The sequence below is a fragment of the Leptopilina boulardi genome, unplaced genomic scaffold (assembly GCF_019393585.1).
Source record: "Leptopilina boulardi isolate dan_hultmark-lab unplaced genomic scaffold, ZJU_Lbou_2.1 LbouV2_224, whole genome shotgun sequence".
Classification (NCBI taxonomy): Eukaryota; Metazoa; Arthropoda; class Insecta; order Hymenoptera; family Figitidae; genus Leptopilina; species Leptopilina boulardi.
Genome location: NW_026137779.1, coordinates 3,336,229 through 3,358,112, shown reverse-complemented (window position 1 = coordinate 3,358,112; position 21,884 = coordinate 3,336,229). Strand labels below are relative to the sequence as shown.

The window sequence follows — 21,884 nt, the reverse complement described above, 5'->3', positions numbered from 1 at the left end:
AAACTTTTTTCTCAGAAATGTTTATTATTCGTTACAGTGAAAATGTTAATGACAAATGTTTTATTTTTAAAATATAAGTATTGTATTATTTGTTTATTTACATCTGTAAATTATTATTAATTAGTAAAATAAATACACAATCATTTTAATTCGATTGCAATTTACCAGTTACAGGGATATTTTGATCACTGGTTGCTATTTTTATCTTTGCTTTTGAATATATTGTTGGATTGAAATACGCATTCGCGGATCGTAACGCATTCAATCACCACTCTGACAAACTTCTAAGCTTGTCAGAGTGGGCACTGAGTGGTATTCATTTCTCTCCGAGCATTCGTTCGAACTACATCCCCAGCACAGTAATTGTATTTCATGCTTTTGAGCTCAGATAAATAAAAATAATTTAACTTTTTGTGCCAGTTTATTATTTTATTAATTTGAATAGTTTTTTTCTTACTTATAGGTCTTCTTGGTTTGAATTTAATTTTTATTAATTTTGTTTCGTGTTTTTTTAGTTGCATAAGTTTCTTTTATTTCTAGATTTTTTTTATTTTTATTTAATTTCTTTTATATTCTCTTAGTTTAAGTTTCACCATAAATATAGTTGGGGTTAAAACTAATATTATGGGTCCGAAATATTGTTATAATCCCTATAAAAAGGTAAATCATGGAAAAAATATTCCAGAAAGGAATATTCGCCCTGCTAGTATTTTATTGCAGAAAAAACTGGGTCTCGAAAAAGAAAGTCTTATTTGCGACACGTGTAGACTAGATGTGAGAAGTAAAATTATTTCTACAAGAGAACAAAATTCTGACGAATTGAATTCTTCTTCCATGTCTTCGATGGAAGAAACTGTAGAACAGTCAACATCTCAGAAAATTTCCATTGAACAGATTGAATTAGATGCTGAAATTATTAACAGCGAAAAAATCAAAATAGAGGAGAGTGATAATATAGAAAGAAGTATCGAAAAAGACGAGAATTTAAAAAAATTGAATACAATTCTTTTGCTTTTGGGTGCTTCACCTATTTTAAAAAATAAGGATTTCCGATCGTATGTAGCTCGAAAAAAGAAAGTTGAAGAAATTAAGACAGCTTTGAATTCAAAATTGAAAAAAGTATTTGATTTAGAAGATGATGATTTGAGTGAAAATGAAATTCATGAACTTGTTGAAGAAATCAAAGAGATGACAAAGAAAACAAAAAGCAAAGTTGAGATTGTAAGGCTTCTGACTATGGCACCAAAAGATTGGAGTGCTCGAAAATTAGAAAAATATTTTGAAGTTTCGTACACTTTGGCTCGTAAAGTTTTTATGCTTCACGAAGAAAAAGGCATTGGTTCATCTCAAAATCCTTGAAAAGGAACATTGACTCTGCCGCAGGAAACCATAGATTCGGTTAAATCATTTTATTACAACGACGAAATCAGTAGAGTGCTACCTGGAAAGAAGAATTACGTTTCTTGCATAGTAAATAATGTTCGCACTCAAGTGCAAAAACGTTTATTACTTGGAAATCTGAATGAAATTCATGCTCTTTATCTAATCGAACACTCCGATCGTCAACTAGGCTTATCGAAGCTGGCCGAACTGCGACCAAAAGAATGTGTATTCGCAGGCTCTGATGGTACACATCAGGTATGTGTCTGTAAGATTCATCAGAATGTAATATTGAAGATTCAGGATGTTCAGTTAGAAGAATTAACGAAAAATGATACTGAAGCTTCCTTTCTAGGTTCGTATAAGACTATTTTGCAAAAAATGGTTTGCAATCCTCCATCAGATTCATGTTTTTTACTAGAATGTCAAAAATGTAATGACATTGAAAAGTTAATCGACACTTTAATGAATGTTTTCTACAGCAATTGTGTAGGCACAGTTACATACAGAAGTTGGGTATCGACTGATAGAACCGAGTTGATTAATTGCGTTGAGGAAGTCGACGATTTCATTGAAAGTTTTTTAACAAACTTACAGATTCTTTTAATGCATGACTTCATTGCTAAAGAGCAAATTAAGCATCTTTCTAATGTAAAAAAGTCTCTGAATCCTGGAGAATTTTTGGTGTTAGGTGATTTTCTCGAAAATTACGCAGTAGTCATTCAGGATGCGATTCAGAGCCAATTTTGGGCAAAAGACCAAATTACTTTGCATCCTTTCTTCGTTTATTTTACGAATGAAGGTAAACTCGAACATGAAAGTTTTGAAATGATTTCTGAGGATCTCAGCCATGATGCTAATGCTGTAAATTTATTTATTAAGAAATTAATAAACGATTTAAGAAGAAGGCATGTAATTTAAAAAATTGTTTATTTCACTGATGGAGCTGCATCGCAGTATAAAAATAGGTACAATTTAATTAACCTTGCCCACCACTTTTCTGATTTTCAAGTGCATTCTGAATGGCATTTTTACGCTACTTCACACGGTAAAGGACCTTGTGATGGAATTGGAGGTACTGCAAAAAGACTGGCAAAACAATTAATTGGATCTAGAAGTTTCCATTGTTTTAAACCACTCAACAAAAACCAAATTAAATGTAAGGTGTATTCAAATGCAAAAGTTAGCAAAACCCTTAACATTCAATAATATTAGTTCATAACTTGTTGATTGAAAGTTTTAATAAAAATACTTATATTTTAAAAATAAACCATTTGTCATTAACTTTTTGACTCAAACGAATAATAAACATATTTGAGAAAGAAGTTTGTTAAAAACATAGTTCTGATAAAACTTGTTTAAAAAAATTATTGTTAATAATATATTAATAATACTAATATTAATATTAATTTTAATAGAATTATTTTAATTTTAAAACATTAGTTTAAATGATTTGGGTAGGATGAATCAATTACTAAAAAACAGTGAATTCCAATAACTATATAAATAGGATCCAGTTATTTGTTTATTTATAAGTGTCACTTTGTTAATAATAAGAAAATGAATAAAAAAGTTTGTTTATACATGTATTGCTGATCAATTTCCAAAAAGAGAAATTAAATTCTGTTAAGATTTGCAGTATGCAGGCAATTTTAAACATTAGCTTTCAACAGTGTCTTTGCCTGCGTGCTCGCTTCGGCACTGCGCGCCAAGACAAAATACTCATGAAATCCTAAGGAATCGAAATGTTAATAAGTGACCGTCCACGACAAAACAAGACTTAGCTCCAAAAAAATCAATTTTGAGTTTTTAGTGCTAATCGATAGATTTTAAGTTGCTCTTTCACATGCAAAAGTCAGAAATTGTTTTTGTCAATTACTTTTGACACTATAACGTTCTAAAGACGGGCATGTCAAGCGTGTTCCTTGTTTCTGCTTCTACTTCAATCGCCTGCCCTGTAAAATTTACTTTTGGGAGCTAAGCCTTGTTTTGTCGTAGATGATCACATATATTAAAAAAAAAAATTGTACTTCTCAAAAATTTATTTAAAAATTATTTTTCAAATTTTTTGTTTAAAAAAAAATTTTTTTTGGTCAAATTTTTTTCCGAAATGTTAGTAAATAATACGTAATTCCTGAAAAAATTATTAAAATTCATTCATTTTTATCAGAAATACATCTTATTCAAAATTTAAAATAAAATTTTTGAACCCCTGTAAATCCAAAAATTTTCAAAATCGCTTTTGGATTATTTATTTTCATGTATTTCCCTACAATTTTACCAAGTTTCATCAAAATCGGAGAACTAGGGGACAACTTTGATTTTTTAGGCATGAATTCACCCTACTGAATACTTAAATTCTCCAATTCTTTAATTGGGTTCATCTAAAAGATTAAATACAACGATGTTTAATCTTTAGAAAATAAAATTTAAATTTAATAAGTATAGTTTTGTCAAGATTGAAATTCGTTTTTTAAATATGAAGAGCTACAAATGAAAATGTGTTAATAAAGGGAGCGGGAAAGGTTCTCCCTTTTAACTTGTCTCCACGCCATCTGACTGCTCATAAAATCAAAGACAAATTGTCGGAGGGATATGTAATAGATTAATTATCTTACATTTGTAGATAATAAAAATGCAGGTTTTAAAAGTTTTCCATTAACTCGATTCTATTTTTCCATTAGATTTCTTTTCCACTCTTCACAATATTTAAATGATTTTTGGGGTTTAAAAAGGCCAGATCATTTGTTTTTTAGTCAGTTCTCTTAGAATTTTTGAAACGATACAATCGAGAAAAATAAGAAAAAGAAATGGAATCCAAAAGTTCTAGTAGTCTGGACGAAATGATAATTTCAATAAATTAATTGCTGAGTTATTAGGTAATGAAGCGATAAATCAATTAATAAATATAACTGAAAGTGATGTTGTGGATGAGTCTACGAGTGAAGTGCAAATAATTGCACCTGGTGAAAACCAATCACCTTTAAACAGTGAAAGAAGGAACACGAAACGAACGACTATTGTGCCAATAAAAAATACCACAAATAGTGGATGTCAAATTTCTCAAGATAATCAAATTGAATATATTTTTCCTCTCCTCCCAAAAGATTTGCAACATAGATGGCGTGTAAGATCCACATACGTCTTGGAAAAAATAAATAGAGGATTTATTATCTATATAATAATAAATCAGAAGAAAATTTTTCTACCACGATGGTGGTCTTTATTTGAAATCGAGGTTCAACATGATTTGTATTTGGAGGTATTGAAACAAATAGATGAGTAGACAATAGACGGTGTTTTTGAAATAAGAAAGGTGTATTGTTGGATCAAAGATAATACATTATGTAGGGTAAGTAATTGTTTATATATTTTATTAGAACAAAAATTAATATTATTTATTTTTTCTAGGTTGAAAATGAATATATTACTTGTGTGAGAAATTTAAGATTTATAAAAATTTTACCCAAATTAGAAACACCAAATGGAATGTTTGTATTACCGGAAAGGTTTTGTTGTTTTCCATAGTTCATTATAAAACTTTTTAAAGAGACAGTAATTAAGAGATTAGATGAAAATAATGAAGTTTTTTATTACCAAAATACAGCCTTCCAAATAATTGAGAATACCATAATAGAGGTATGTAGAGAATTTTATCTAATATATTCATTAATTAATTGATTGTATTTTGTACTTTGTTTGTTTCAGTATTTCGAGGGATTAAAACCAAAAAAAGAAAGCTTTTATAATAAATATATTTTTTTAAATGAAAATTAATTTTGCCTTATTGTTTCATAAATTTTAATAAATTATTGATTAAAGTGAGTTAACTGTATGTTTTTTAATATGTAAAGAGAATATTGTATATACTAATTTTGTGAAGAACAATAATAAATATATTTTATATCTATGTAGTAATTTATTTATTAATTTCCCGAAAATTCTTTATTTTGTTAATTAAATATTGGAGATATGTTTCGAAATAATTATAAATTCAATTATTCTTAAAAGATTGATTTTAAATTAATTTTTTATGCTTCTTCCATTATTGTATGAAGTCCTTGAAGAGGATTTACTCTGATCATAGGCATTGTTTGATAACTATGTGGAAGGTCATAGGTATTTTCTCTGTCAAGATTGGCTATGTGTTTATGCCAAAAACATAAATCTTGAATTTGATCTTGAGATATTTTATAAATGATACATATTAGAATTATGATTATTAATAAAATGATAAATGAAATTATTAAGTGAATAATATAATTTTTATAATGGCGTCTCTCATTTAATTTTTCTTTCTGTATAGTTTTTTTAGTTTTACGATTAAGTTAAGTATGCAATTAGGTTTAATTTGTAATTTTCCATTACCGTTTATGAAAATTAGGATTCTGAATTTCCTGAGCATTCCATTTGAAACAAGTGCTTTGGTTGCAAGTTATATATCCATGAATTATTTTGATGTAGTGGTAACCATCTAGGTTCTGGTTCTGATATAATTTGAAAGTTGCATTTTGAAAAGAGTTGAAGAAAAAGAGTGAACTCTCACATATAGGTTCAGTAATTGAAGATTTTATTTCTGCTGGGATTTTACATGTAAGATCCGGTAATTGAGAAGAGCAAGTTTTCATCCATTCATTGTTGAAAGTGAAGTAGGTTGTATTATCATCAGAAAATGTAATGTATTTATTTTCAGGATTTACATCAATAATAGATTTAAAATTTTTATTCCATTTTTACGTTCCTCTAATCGAATGCATTTTGAATAATTGATATATATTCTTTGATAAAAGTGGAACATTAATAGTAAAAATCATATATGGTTTAATATGATGTACAAAAGTTTCCGTTGGTTTATAATAATTGGGAAATGGCATATTGTTTGGAAGAAAAGTGTTAGGATTTGCATTTTGAATATCCTCATATGAGAGATTCTTTTTCAATCGCCCCAGCCCAAAAAGTCAATGTTCTGGGATTGGCTTCATACTTTGGTAAATTGTTCTCCTATATGATAGTAATAAATCCCTAAAATATAAACTCATTAAAAAAATATTTGTAGAAAGTAGAGGGGGTTGAAGTTTTGACGTTAAGGGTAACATTGTCATTTTCAAATCCGTATAACTATGACAAAAGTTTAAGGATTTTAAATTATCAATAATGAATTTTAATGCATTTTTCACGTACTTTTCAAAAATGTATACGAAATTTAAAAAAAAATTTTTTGACCCCTTTTTTTCAAAATCAACCCTTATTTTTCGATTTTCACCCCTTCGGGTATTTTTTTTTATTTTCATTGGAAAGCTGAGGTTTTTTCCGATGAGCTATGTAAATATGAAAATGGGACAACAATAATTTTGTGAGAAACAGAAGATTAAAGTAGGCGGTACCGATAAGGGGTATACCTGGAGATCATCTTTGAGGATTTAGGTAGGCACCGCCTAATTTAATATTATGTTTCTCACAAAATTATTGTTGTCCCATTTTCACATTTACATAGCTCATCGGAAAAAACCTCAGCTTTCCAATGAAAATAAAAAAAAATACCCGAAGGGGTGAAAATCGAAAAATAAGGGTTGATTTTGAAAAAAAGGGGTCAAAAAATTTTTTTTTAAATTTCGTATACATTTTTGAAAAGTACGTGAAAAATGCATTAAAATTCATTATTGATAAATTAAAATCCTTAAACTTTTGTCATAGTTATACGGATTTGAAAATGACAATGTTACCCTTAACGTCAAAACTTCAACCCCCTCTACTTTCTACAAATATTTTTTTAATGAGTTTATATTTTAGGGATTTATTACTATCATATAGGAGAACAATTTACCAAAGTATGAAACCAATCCCAGAACATTGACTTTTTGGGCTGGGGCGATTGAAAAAGAATCTCTCACATGTATAAATACGTCACGGGGACGTGACAGTGACAATACCCAAAAATTTGATTTTTATGGTGAAAACCATAAAAAAAGTCCCAAAATTTATAGTTTTTTCGTTTATTGGGTATAATATGCAAAATTAAAAAAAACTTTCAAAGAAAAGTTATAGATCTTATTAAAATACATTTTTTTTAGTTTTGCATATTTTACCCACTAAACAATAAAAACCATAAATTTTGGGACTTTTTTATGGTTTTCACCATAAAAATCAAATTTTTGGGTATTGTCACTATGATTTTCGTTATCAGCCCATCAAAATAAATAAAAGTACGTAGTATAAAAAAAACAAAAATATTTTTAAAAAATTCAAATTTCAAAGTTTTTGAAAAATTCTGAAAATATTGTAAAAATCGTTTGACCATTATCGGGCTGGGCTTAAAAGTTTCGTAATAAGAAGTGGTTTTTTTGAAAAATTTTTGAAAAAAATCGATCAGTACATCAAATGAGAAAAATGACTTTTTATCATTAAAACTCAAAAATGTGATAGTAATATCGTTTTAAAAAAATTCGATTTTTTTGTTAAAAAGTACGTTTAAAAACACACTTTTTGAAAAAAACTTTTTAAATTGATGCATTTTTAAGGAAGTTATAAGCATTCAAAAATTAAAAGTCATGAAAATTCTCCAATTTTCAAAATTCCATAACTCGAAAACGGCCTGCTAAAAAAATTTGAAATAATTCATGGAAGCTAGTCTCAATTAGTACTAAAAGAAAAAAAATCGGAGATGCAATTACAGATGGACTTACACTTTAAAGTGGAATACATCACATATATGTTTAATTTGATATATATTTATATTGGTATATATTTATAAAAGCATACATTGTACTCGCGAAGAGTACATGAGCGCGTGACTTTTATTTTGTACCCCGTTTTTCGATATGTTACCGAAGTTTCCATCTAAAATAATAGTTTCCATAGCATTTCTACATATTTCTACTACAAGAATATACAGTTTTTAGAAAATCGATTTTCTTGAATAAAGATGTGGTACTAACCCCTTAATAGGTTGTTCAAAAAGTTCATTCAATTTATGATCCGAAATGATCAATTTGCTAATCGGGTTTATTAATTTGTTATCAAAATTTCTAATAGCTAGATGTTCTAAATTCGAAATAGATCCTACTATATGATTCTCACGTGACTCGTTATCTGCTGTTATTTTAGTCTTATTCGATTGATTTTTTATTATTTTATTATCAAGGGTCTGTAAAACTAAATTAGGAGGATTATTGACCCTAAGGTTAATCACCTTCTTTAATTCTGCTTTCAGTTCTTATGATTTTAAGCGACTCTAACGTTCGCTCAACTTCGGCAGCTATTACAGACAATTCATTCAAGGTATTCAATTCGTGCCTGCTTATTGAACGTTTCATATCAGGGCTGAGATTGAAGTATATTCTATCTAATACTTCGATCAATGAGACAAATCGAGTGAATTTAGAATAATGACCTTGCATACTAATAATATAATTTGTAGTGGGCTCACGCAGACCTTGCACTCGATTTAGAACTTGTTCTTCAAGTCTCCGCTGGTAATTTTTATCCCCGAAATTAGCACGAAACGCGCCCTTAAATTGGTCCCACGAAGACCAATTATCTTTATTTAACCAAAACCACTGGAGCCCAGTATGCACAACCTGTAACTGTTTTAGAACAGTTTTTTAGTTCAACTTATGTTTATCCGAAAACAATTCATTATTCGGATAATTTTTCCGAATTTCTTTAATATTCGGGATAAAAATAAAGTCTTATTTTTTCTTACTACCGGTTTTACAAGATCCGTGCGTTCAGGTGTCAACAGACAATTATTTTGTTCTCTTGACTCCAAATGATAAGAATTACATCCGAAAATTTCTTTCTCAAAATCTATTAAAGGCTCATTTGATTGAATTGTTAAATGTTCATAATAAGGGGGTAATGAGAATTCCAGATTTGTTTTTTGAATAACTGCTGACATTCTACCTGGTTTATAAATTTCAAATCTTTCACTTGAGGGAGAACGACCCGAATTATCAGTTAACTGATTTGTATAACTCATACTGGGAAAGGAGACCGAATTCGCTACTAATGTTCCCACTGTAATGTTACATATGAATAAGTCGAACTACTGGTGGTGATAGTAGGAATATTCGAATTTTGAGTATAATATACAGTACTCGAAAAAAGTATTAGAGTTTCTAATGTGGGAGTTTTTAATAAATCCCGCATCGAGTGTTATGACTTTATTTTTGAAGAACTTTGACTTTTGTTCGTTATTGGCAGTTGAATTTGTGTATAAAACTAATTATATAGAAATTATTACATATTTTATGAATGTAATAAATATTTTTTATTATTAATATAAACATTCATTGTAGCTTGTTATTCACTTAATAAAATGCATTTTCTCTAAATTGGTGTTGCACAAAGTACTGTGTGCACCAAGTACTGAAAGAATATTTTCCGACTTCGGAATAAATGTGCTTCGCTCGGTGCAGCAAATTTTGCACTTGTCAGAAAACAGCTTCTTTCCGTACTTGGTGCACAATATACTATTGTACAACAAAGAATTTTGTTCACGGTTCACTGTCTACTGAAGGAATAATGACCGGAAATAATAAAGTAAAATATAATTCAATATTGAATTTAAAAAAATTTTTTTAAATACTGAAAAGTCATTATTTAATTTTGACACAAAAAAAACTTTTTCTCATTAAAAAATTTTTGTTCGTTATAAAATTTTTTTTTTATATTTTTACAAATCAAAAAAGTTGTTTTAATAAATTGATCTATTTTTTTAAAACTTATATATTCACTTACACATTTGACACTCAAGAGCTTAATTTTAGAAATTCATTCACAAAGTCATCCTTAACGCCATCTAGGGTTTAACGCGCGTATCACAGCTTCCGTTGATGGTAATATACATATATATGGTAATTCAACAACTGTATGCACTGTACACTTAAAACACTTATTATTAATTAATTATATCTTAATTTATTATTATTATTGCATAAATAAGCACTCTAAATGTATATTAACCATTCCTAATAGTTATTTACTACATATTTCGTTGATTAACGATAATATTTCACAATTAACCGAAACGTAACCGAATCGTAACCCAATTCGGTTACTACTCGGTTTTCCCAATCCGCTAGGGATGAACTATTTTGGATTAGATGATTTTTTATAAACAATTGTAATGTTAGCAAATTGTTTATTAATAATCCACTAATCCAAAGTACTTCATATAGGGCTCGTTGTATGCGGAATTACACTACCGTCGGAAATTGTCGGTACGACTAACCTGCGAGGAGTGGAAATTCAGTGCTGACTTTAAAGAAAGATATTTTAATTTAGATAAAGTTAAAGAATTCTAACTTATTGTTAGATGGTTGGAAAGCTGATAAAATTCTGCTTCTGAATGTATATCAAGAAAATTTTTTTCTTTTTTTTGTATTTATAACACCGAAAAGATTTCAAGACAAAATTATGCAATTTTCGTACCACAAAACATTTTTTAAGTTTTAAAAATGCAAATTGAAGCTGAAATCTTAAAGATTATGTTGTAAAATTGTCGAATTTTCCCATACATTATTCTAGATTATGCCGGAAGTCAAAAACTTTAGTACGACAGTACGAAAATTGCATAATTTTGTCTTGAAATCTTTTCGGTGTTATAAATACAAAAAAAAAGAAAAAAATTTTCTTCATGTACATTCAGAAGCAGAATTTTATCAGGTTTCTAACCATCTAACAATAAGTTAGAAATCTTTAACTTTATCTAAATTAAAATATCTTTCTTTAAAGTCAGCACCGAATTTCCACTCCTCGCAGGTTAGTCGTACCGACAATTTCCGACGGTAGTGTATGTCAACTTTAATTTAGTAACATCAGAATTACGATAGCTTTATTTGTTTATAAAATATATCATTTTTATCAACCTTAATAATAATTAATTAATTAACTAAAAATTGTAAATATTGTATAAGTAGATAAAAAAAATTTTGTCATATATTTTTTCCAAAGCTTTTTTTGTGCTCTTTCAATTGGTGAAAAAAAATTTAATATTTTACCTTATTTTTTAAAAATAAAAAAAATTTTAGCCTTTTTTTCAAAATCGGTCTTTTTTTATTTTTCAAATTTTTTTTCGAAAGTATGAAGCTTATACTTTTAATACAAAAAATATAGAAATGTCCTTTTTCGTTGGCTTCGAGATATTAATTAATTAATTAATTTTTTTCATCTTTCTGTTTAAGAGTTACAAGTCTTCAAAAATTGACTATTTAAATTTTTCAAAAAAATTCAACCCCCTCTCTCTCCTACAGTTTTTGAAAATACCTAACAATACTTCGTGGTTAAAGTATTCACCCTTAGGGCTATACTATGTTCAAGTTACAGCCCGATCCGATCAACTTGTGGTTATCACGGAAACAGTTGCTATGTAAACTGTTACCATGGAAACGGTATCTATGGTTACGGTTGCCATGGAAACGGTTTCCATGGCAACGCTTGTTATGATAATGGTTGTCATGATAACGGTTGCCATTGTAACGGTTACCATGGGTCGCTTTTTATGATAATGGTTGTCATGGAAACTTTTGCTATGGTAACTCTTACCATGGAAACCATGCGAGTATACGACGGAGGGACCGACAGACGTATGATGGACGGACGATTGCTATGATATCTGTTACCATGGCAACCATACGAGTGTATGACGGACGAACGGACGCGAAAGCGAAACTGTAAGGCTTTCGACCCTGGGCCACGAAACCCTTAAAAATGAAAAAGAACAATTTAATAATTTTTGTAATCAAGAACTGACTGCACAATTCAATTATTTAAATTCAATCACTTTAGTTTATTAGAAGGCGGCGATGACTTAGTCATATCCTTCATTTCAATTATTTTCAATATAAAACTGATTTTTATTCAAATAATAGTCAATTTTATTTTTTACCCGAATTTATTTTCGTAATTTTGATTCTTGATAAATGCTAGAAAACATTAATGTTGTGCGAAGTCGCGTTTCCATTCATACATGACCTTGACTCATGGAGATTACATTCTTTCGACCATATATTTATTTCACTATTACAATCGTGCATGTTAGAAAACGAATTCTCACTACAAAATTTTAATAAAATTCTAATTCATTTATTTTTGAGAATTGCAGTTTACTCTTTAATTATTTTGTTTTTCTCCCTACTGCTGGAGAGACATTTATAACGTTTATTTCATTTTTTTGATATATTTTAATTACATTTTTTAATTAGTAGACTTTTTAATGATTAGTTTTTCTAACTTGAAAATATGGTCAATTGTCAGGTGATAAAAGATTATACAAAGAAAACGTTATCTACAGTTTGAAGTTATATATACTTTTTTATTTGAAGGGAATAATTTATTTCCAACGCCAGGATATTTTATGCGAAAATATCCAAAAGATAAATTTAATTAATTTTCAACAATTGCTAGACTAATTCAGAAATTGTTAGGAAACTTTCTAACAAACCGCGGAGTAGGGGTAAGGAGAATAACACATTATTATTTACACAAGCACTGAAGTGTGAAGCAATTTTTTGTGAATTCACTTTTCAGAATTTTCAATGCTAAATTTTAAATGTCAATCTGGCGAGAAAACCACAATATTATTTCACTGGGACTCATCGTTAATTCGACGCCGACCTCGCATGGCGCCTCATCCTGTCATGGCACTTTTTTTATAATTTAAAAAAAATTTCTTTTTTTTTAATTTTTTTAATTTTAATTTCCCCCAGTAAAAAATAAAAGATACAAAAACGGCGGATTCCGGTTACAAGCTCAATAGCTGGTAAATGAATCCATGAGAATCTCGGATACAAGCACTTTTTAGTATCCGAAATGATCATAAGCTTGTAAATGCACTGAAACGGACAACTTTTGTAGGTCTTTTAATCAAGAAAAATCTATTAAATGGATGCAGAAACGATGAGAAATTAAATTAGAAGCAAAAATAAATGATTATTTATTAAAGAAACGTACATTTAAAGAAAAAAAAAATTTTCTTACTAATTCTAACCTCTGCATTAAAAACATTGTAAAAACAGTGTATTGTTAGTAATTTGATCTTGCTATTCGGAAAATATTGTTTCCTACCTTACCGACATTGGATATTAATTTAACGCGGTTTTTTTCGAATTTTCTATTTTAAAAGCATTTCAAAATAATCAAAATATTATTAAACATAATACGGTGCTCATTTTTAATTTCCTTTCCCCCTTTTAATTAAATAATTTTGGATTGCTTTTAAAATAGAAAATTCGAAAAAAACCGCGTTAAATTAATATCCAATGTCGGTAAGGTAGGAAACAATATTTTCCGAATAGCAAGATCAAATTACTAACAATACACTGTTTTTACAATGTTTTTAATGCAGAGGTTAGAATTAGTAAGAAAAATTGTTTTTTCTTTAAATGTACGTTTCTTTAATAAATAATCATTTATTTTTGCTTCTAATTTAATTTCTCATCGTTTCTGCATCCATTTAAGGGGGGAACACCAGTTGTAACTTTCGAAAAATCGATTTTTTTTGTGCATTTTCTTAAAGTATACATATTTAGAAATGTGTCTGTAAATTTCAAAGTTGATCCGGTGAAAAATAAATGAGATATACAGAACACTGCAGCGGCGCGTCCCGTGGCTTCATACAAGGTGGCCAGCCATACCTGACCCTAACGACAGATGGCCTTTTCCTATGATTTAGAAACGGCAACCACTGCGGAAGAGTTATTATATGGTCCAAGAATCGATGACTCTTTGTAACTTGGAAACAAAATTTCTTCTGAACAAAAAAAAGTAAGTTGAAACTTTGAATGCGTTTTTCTCAAAATGACATTTTCCAAGTCGGTGACCACGATTACTCGAATACTATTAAACCGATTTATTTAAAATTTAGTGTGCTTCATTTACACATACAAGTCTAGTTCGTGATCGAAGGATTTTTTTTTTATGCAAAACTTTTTTTTATATAGCTGAAAATCGACCGTATTTTTTTAACGAAAATCATACTTTTGACTTTGACAGGTCGCCATTTTGTCAAATTTTTTTTTTTTTTTAATTCTTCGATCACGAACTAGATAATCTTATAATAAATGTAAATCAATTTCATTTTTGTATTTCAGACAAAGTATACTTGCAGAATGCTGGTCACCGCAATTCGCCTTTTTTCTTAAGACGCCACTTCAATGGCTCATATCTCCAAAAGTTTTTGTTAAAAAAATTTTTTTTTCTTTTAAATTACAGTTTTTTACATGTACTTTTAACTAATAAATAGTATTCTTTAAAAAGATTTATTGTTCTTTTGGAAAATATTCTTGAAAAAAGCATTAGTTTTTGAGTTACAACTGGTGTTCCCCCCTTAATAGATTTTTCTTGATTAAAAGACCTACAAAAGTTGTCCGTTTCAGTGCATTTACAAGCTTATGATCATTTCGGATACTAAAAAGTGCTTGTATCCGAGATTCTCATGGATTCATTTACCAGCTATTGAGCTTGTAACCGGAATCCGCCGTTTTTGTATCTTTTATTTTTTACTAGATCTAATAATTTGGCGGAATGTGCCCTAGATGACCATCAAAACGAGAATGAATAATATAATAGTAAAAATTGCCGGTTAGTAGACGCTAGCGCGTCACTAATCAAGCTTCGTTTTTGTCATGGTGAGTTCCAGGTGAACTAATTACTTTAATTTTTCACTTATCCTCAAATCACAATTATTTTCGGTCGATATAGCAGAGCTCCTTATTATCCAAAGTCACTAGTGATTCACTTAGAGTCTTTAATTCAAAATGGCGACTGCCAATGTTTTGACAAGATCAAAACAATGGCGAACCAAATAATTTTTTATTTTTATTTTCCTCGTGATTAAACATGTAACATGTAATATTACGAGTGCGATCAGACGAGTTTTACGTGTTATCATGTTTTAAAATTTTTTGAAGTATTAAATTTTAAGTACAACTTTTCTGATTACTAATGAATTTAAATTGATAGAAGATAAACTAGTAAAGAAAATATATAAGAATAATAAAAAATTATACGGCTATTTATTTATCTTCTAACAATATACATACAACTTACTCAAAGAAGTTTACCATACAAGACTTCTGTGGTTGAAAGGCATAACAGCACAACTGCATTTGTCACGATTTTGAGAAAAATGAGTTATAATATTCATTTAGCTCTGTCAAATCAGAAAATCAACGGATGTGTTTGGTATTCGGCATTTAGTCTCATTATTTAATGTATTTTTAAAATACGTTTATCACATTTTATAAAACGCACGAATTCATATGAAATTTAATATATTCTTAGTCAAATTGAAAGTTTTTTTGCAGTTATGTGTTTATGCTGTTCAAGTTTAAATATGTAACCAACTTCACTCTATTTTTCATGTCATAATAAATTGTCAAAATGGATTTAATAGCGACGTACGAATCTGAATCTGAAACAAATATATCTAAAGGAGATGATTATAATGAAGGCAAAAGAATAAAATTATTATTTATGTTTATTGTATCTATGAAAAAAATAAAACGAATATTTTTTAAAAGTAGGTTATAAAATTGGTTAGGTTTTATGTTTACATTTCCGTAATTTCTCAAATTTAATATTTTTTGTGAAGATATCGAGAAGAATGAAGATACCTGTGATTCAAAAGAATTAATGAAAAGAGAAAATCGAAAAATTAGTCAAACTAATAAAAAATTTTATTTCTTCTGAAATTCCTTATTATAAGATAAAAATAAATAATAAATAAATAAATAATATTTTTATTTTAAAATATTACTTTAATTTTGTAGATTACGTCAATTGTTTTTTTATTCTGAATGCAGTTATGCGCTTATGCCTATCGCCTATTGCCAAAAGTGCAGTTATGCGATTAGGTTTTTCATCATTTTCTACTTAAATAGTTACATAAATGATTTTTCAACTATGAATCTTTGGAAAGCATTACTAAATGTACTAGAATCTGGTGTTATCTCAAATTTGATAAAAATGTCAGTTATGCTGTTATGCCCTTCAACCACAGACTTGGACTCAGGATTTTTAGGATTAAAATCTAAATTTCGAATGTTTACTACACGGAGAAACTTTAGTTTGTAAAATTTGACATTATAATAATTATTTTTACAAAAAACCAATAGTAATAGAGGATGAAATGATAAAAATGACATTATTTTCTACTACTGTATTACAAAATAAATTTATCGGTATCATTTAAAAGTATATAGTATATTATTAATAATTACAATATGGAGTTGGAATGATTAATAAAAGCTATATGAATTGTAAATTATGAAAATCGCTTTAAGAAAACATTCCCATTGAAAATAGGAATTTTATTTCTTAGTAGCATTCGATTGGTCGAACTTAACCGATGATGTACGAAAAATATCCGGTTATAACCCATTCGGTTTCATCACGTGATTCTAATATTTTTCAAGTTCATTAATTTCGGAAAATTTAAATTTAAATTAATTCAAATTTTTATTACATTTATATTTGATGTTTCATTTTAACTTAAAAATGTATGTATTGAGTATACAGTTTGCAAATATGAGAAATGACTATTTTGAACATTTTATTCAATATTTAGATTTAACAAATTAGATTCATTTAAATAATAATTAAATCAAATGTATAATTTCATATAAAAAAATTATTTTTAAATATGTGTTTATTATTATTTTGTGTTTTATTAAAAATAATTTATTTATTTTAAGTGTTTCATTAAAATTTCTGAAAATCAAATATTGAAAAATTTTAGGGTACGTCCGGGGGAGTTCGCCATAGTTTTTTTAAATGCCTGTAAAAATAAGAAGAAAGTGATTTATATATTAACTTTTATTGCTAATTAAACATCGAACATTTAACATACAAATAATAATAGAAATGATTCATTTTCTAAATGTAAACAATCTTAAAATTAACATTTTTTAAAAAACACGTTTGGCCATCTCTCCCGGGATGTACGGGGGAGATGGCCATAGGCGTACGGGAGAGATGGCCAATACTTTAAAATCATTCTTTGGCTTTTCGCTTTATCAGAATTCTTAATTTAAAGTGATTAATGTCTTCTTTTCTTCTTCTGACCACATTTCGAAAATTTATCATTAAATTCAGTGCAATTTTCATGAAGCCAAAGGTGACAATCATTGCACTGAATCCAGTCTTCGATAAGCGCTCTCTGTTTGCCTGTCTCACCAACACAAGTCTACAAGGTATTTTTTTGAGATATCAGAGTGGTTTCCAATTTATTTTTATGTGCTGAACACGATCCCGGGTTACAAAATTGCGTATCACGTCAGGATTTTGAGTTAAGTGGGGGTATATATATATATATATATATATATATATATATATATATATATATATATAAATGTCTTATTTTGTAGACCTGTGTTATGATTGTTTATAAACGTTTTTAAGATTTAATTACACAGTAGTGATTATTTTATTTGATCATATTTAAATTTGAAAATCTTTGTTGGAGTGTCTTGTTGTAACCCAGCAAACACGTTCTATAATTGTTCTATTAAAATTAAAGAACATTGTTCTAGAACAATTGTGCCATCAATAACATGTAGCAGTTATAGAACCAAATGGTAACAGTGTTCTAGAACAATGTTCCTAATATGTTACATAACTGTTCTATTTTTTTGTTGCAGAACTCTTCTTAGATATAAGTACCATAAGTGTTATAGAACATTTAAATCACAAATGTTCTAGAAATTTTGTACTTTTTTTGCTCTAGAATTTTGATATAACAATATTATGTCACCTTTCTAGAACAATATTCTCTTTTTGTTATAGAATATATCCGGAAATTTGTTCTTAAATTATTCTATAACAAATGTTCTATAAGAGTTCTAAAACAGTCCATGCTTAAAAGGTTTGAGAAACATGCTTTCGTAGTATGTATTTAATACTTTAAATGCATAAGCGCCACACGCAAATCGTATGAAGCTGAAACCTACTACTATTGCAGGAGTCTCATGCTTTTTCGGTATTAGAGTCCTGCAACTGGCGATTAAGCTACGCTCACTTTAACTTGACTCAAACTTGGTGATCGCCAGTTGCAGGACTCTAATACCGAAAAAGCATGAGACTCCTGCAATAGTAGTAGGTTTTGGTTTCATACAATTTATGCGTGGCGCTCATTCATTTAAAGTATTAAATGCATACTACGAAGACGTGTTTCTCAAACATACTAAGAACGTATGAATTTTTGCTTTCTTTGTAAGAAAAATTCATGCTTTAATGGTAGGAATCATTTTCATGTTATTAAAACTAGATTTTTCTTTTCGTATAGAAATTATTAATAACTATCTGTTCTAGAATTATAACATTATGTCAAATCTACAAATGTTCTGTAACACTTCAGTCACAAATGTCATTAAATGTTTCATCCTTTTTGTTGTAAGATTCCTATGTTAATTTTTTTCCATTAATAATGCCTTGCAAAGTAATTTTGTCAATTTTTATGCCAACATCAATTGTTTTAATATTTGAATATTATATAACATAGAATTTCAATAATATTGGATATTGAAACTTGACCGAAACATAAATTATTTGATTAATTTGGGAACTTTTAAATGTTTTGAATTTCGTACATTTTTATAATTTATATTTATTAGAAATTTAATATTTGCTTTGTTTTATATTTAAGTAATTTTTAAATTCTTGGCGTAAAAAATTACTATAAGACTTGCAATTTGTTGAGACTTACCAATTTTTTTTTTACATCACACTATTCTTATATATAATATTATAAATCACTATTATGAGTAATATAAATTATATTAATTAATTAAAAAAATTTTACTGTTTCAACATTGTTACTTAATTACTTTTTTGGAGAAAATTGAAATTTATATGTACTGTCCTCTTGACTAAAGCAAAGATTTATTTCCTTTCAAATTAAAAATTAAAAGGTAATAAATTTTAAAATACAATAATTAAAAGATTTAACAATTTTTACATTTATTTTAATTAACATATTTAAGAATTAACAAATAAAAATTATTTATATTGTTAAAAATTATTAATATTTTAGAAACGATATGCTAATATACTCATTGTAATAAATAATAAACAACTAAAAAATTGTTTGATGGTCTTACAAAATAATAAACCTATCTATTTCATGTGTTTGTTACAAGGAACATTTCCTAAGAAACCTTTGTAGTCTCCCTTGGTCGAGCGCGTCTAGGCGCAGCTCCCAGTACGGTTGAGCTCTGCAGTGTAAGTACACTAGTGATGGTCGAAAGCTCGAATCTCGGGAGACAACCGGTTAAAAAATTTCGAGAATGTGTTAGGATTACTAATTTTTTTTTATTTTATTAACATTATCAACATCAAATTAAGACAAAATATGACACTCTCTTAATTTATTATATTAATTTTAACTGCATTTTTTTGTAACAAAGTTCTATATTTGTTACATATGTGTTATATAAGATGTTGTTACTGGATTTAAAAAATTTGTAATTAATTTATATAATCGTTACATATCTGTTATAAATCACTAGTAACAGTGTTATGTATTTATTACATATCTGTTACAGAGATCAGAGCTGACATTTATCATAACCTGCTTGTAACATGCTACAAGCTTGTGACAGAACGTCCCAGATAACAAAATGTATGGCTAATGCCTAGCCCTGCTCTAGCCCGGGGTCCGATTGATAGGACCGGGGTGTAGGCCAAAACACAGCGTTTTGTGCGCGCCATTGTCAGCCATATGGCTCGCCCCGTGTGACAGGCACCCGCGTGCCGGCAGGCTGTACACCCTTGATGTCGACATTATTCGAACGTATTAAAATATAATTCTTTTAAATGAAAATAGGTAAAATGAGAAAAAAACAATATTTATCATCTGTAATCAAAAGAATTTATTTCTTTTTCAAAGAAAGTTTCAAAGAAAACACTGATCAGTCGTAAATTCGTTATTCATGAATGGAAATAATAATCTCAATAGAAATATTTTGAAAAATACGAAAATAATTTTTTTCAAAAATTAAAAAAGCAGAAAATTATGTTCATTTCATGAACATTTTTTACTTCATGCAAGAAATACAATTCTGACAACATTATATTAAAAATTTTATAAAGAAAAAGTTATTCCAAAAAATAAGAAAAACGATTTTTTTAAAAAATTAAAGTAGCAAATAATTTCATAAATTCTGATAAAATACATACTTTATATACATAAATCGATTCGTTTTCACAAAAATTTCTCAAAATTTTAATCGAGAAAGAAGTTATTTTTAAAAATATGAAAAATGATTTTTTTCAAAAATTAAAAAAAATTATTTATTAAAAATAAAATATGGACTTTTTATAAGTTAATCAATTCGTTTCAATGCAAGGAATACGTTTTTCAGTAAAAAAAATTGATTGCACAAAAGAAAAAATTTTTTTTCAAAAAAATTTATTTTTCGATTTTCGAAAAAAAGGCATAAAAAGAAATTGCATAGATATTTTTGGAAATCCTTGTGTCTGATTTTAGATATTGGTGAGTGCAATAACCCTACAAAATTTCAGGCTGATCCCTCAAAACGTGTTTGAGATATTTTGATAACAAGGAATTGGTGACATACACACACACACATATTTATCACCTTTACTCCACCACGAGGCCAAAAATATTCATTGCAAGCAATGGATACAATCAATTATATTGGTCAATGGTCGCGTTTCACCTGATCGAGCTTCCTAAGGTTAACGCACAATACATTCGGAAAACTGAGAACGATTACCAATTTAATTTTTATAAAATGTTTATGTTTATATTAGCAACGTACATTTTTATGCATTCGTTTTCCTTTTTTTCTTTTATTTCTGTGCGAGTGCTCATACTTTCGAGTTATGAATTTTCAAAAATTCCATTTAAAAACAGACTTATTTTCAGTTATCTGTAGGACCTTTTCGGGAGTTCCTGACAATCACTGACATTATAATGCTATGATTGGCCGATCCATCAGCATGATTTCAATTTTTATTTTTCTTGAATCAAAATTTCTCAAATATGGATATAACCTAAAAAAATACTTTAATTTTCAACGTCAAATCTTTTTTTAATCCTATTGCGATTAGAATAAATTTCTGAAATTTTTGAACCAAAAATTTTTTTTTATTAAAGTTATTATAACAATTTAAATTTTTTAGCAGTCGTAAATAAAAAAAATTTCAAAACCCAGTTGATCAATTTGAAAATAAAAAAAAATTTCTTGGTCTTAATACGTACTTTACAAAAATAATATTTGTTTTAACATTTTTTTATTTCTAATAATTTTTGAAATTATATTCATAAAATGTTACTAAAAAAATTTGTTTTTTATGTCCAATCAAAAATTTAAAAAATGTTTTATATTTCACATACATTTCTAAGTATAAAACCGTTGAGAAAAAAAATTCCATTGAATAAGAAAGAAATTTAATAGCAATATTAATTATTTAATTATATACAATATCATTTGAATATAAAATAATAATTAATTTTATTTTTTAAATTGTGCATAATTATA

At 28.0% G+C, this 21,884-nt stretch overlaps 1 protein-coding gene and 1 long non-coding RNA gene across 13 annotated transcripts in view; both read left to right on the top strand.

Annotated features, from left to right (window-relative positions):
* LOC127279858 (1-phosphatidylinositol 4,5-bisphosphate phosphodiesterase gamma-1) overlaps nt 1-21,884 on the top strand; it is a 449,077-nt gene that overhangs the window by 134,484 nt on the left and 292,709 nt on the right. The window lies entirely within an intron of this gene.
* LOC127279873 (uncharacterized) lies at nt 3,615-5,290 on the top strand. The gene is made up of 3 exons (XR_007842724.1): nt 3,615-4,732; nt 4,792-5,019; nt 5,089-5,290. It is a non-coding gene; the product is annotated as an uncharacterized LOC127279873 (long non-coding RNA).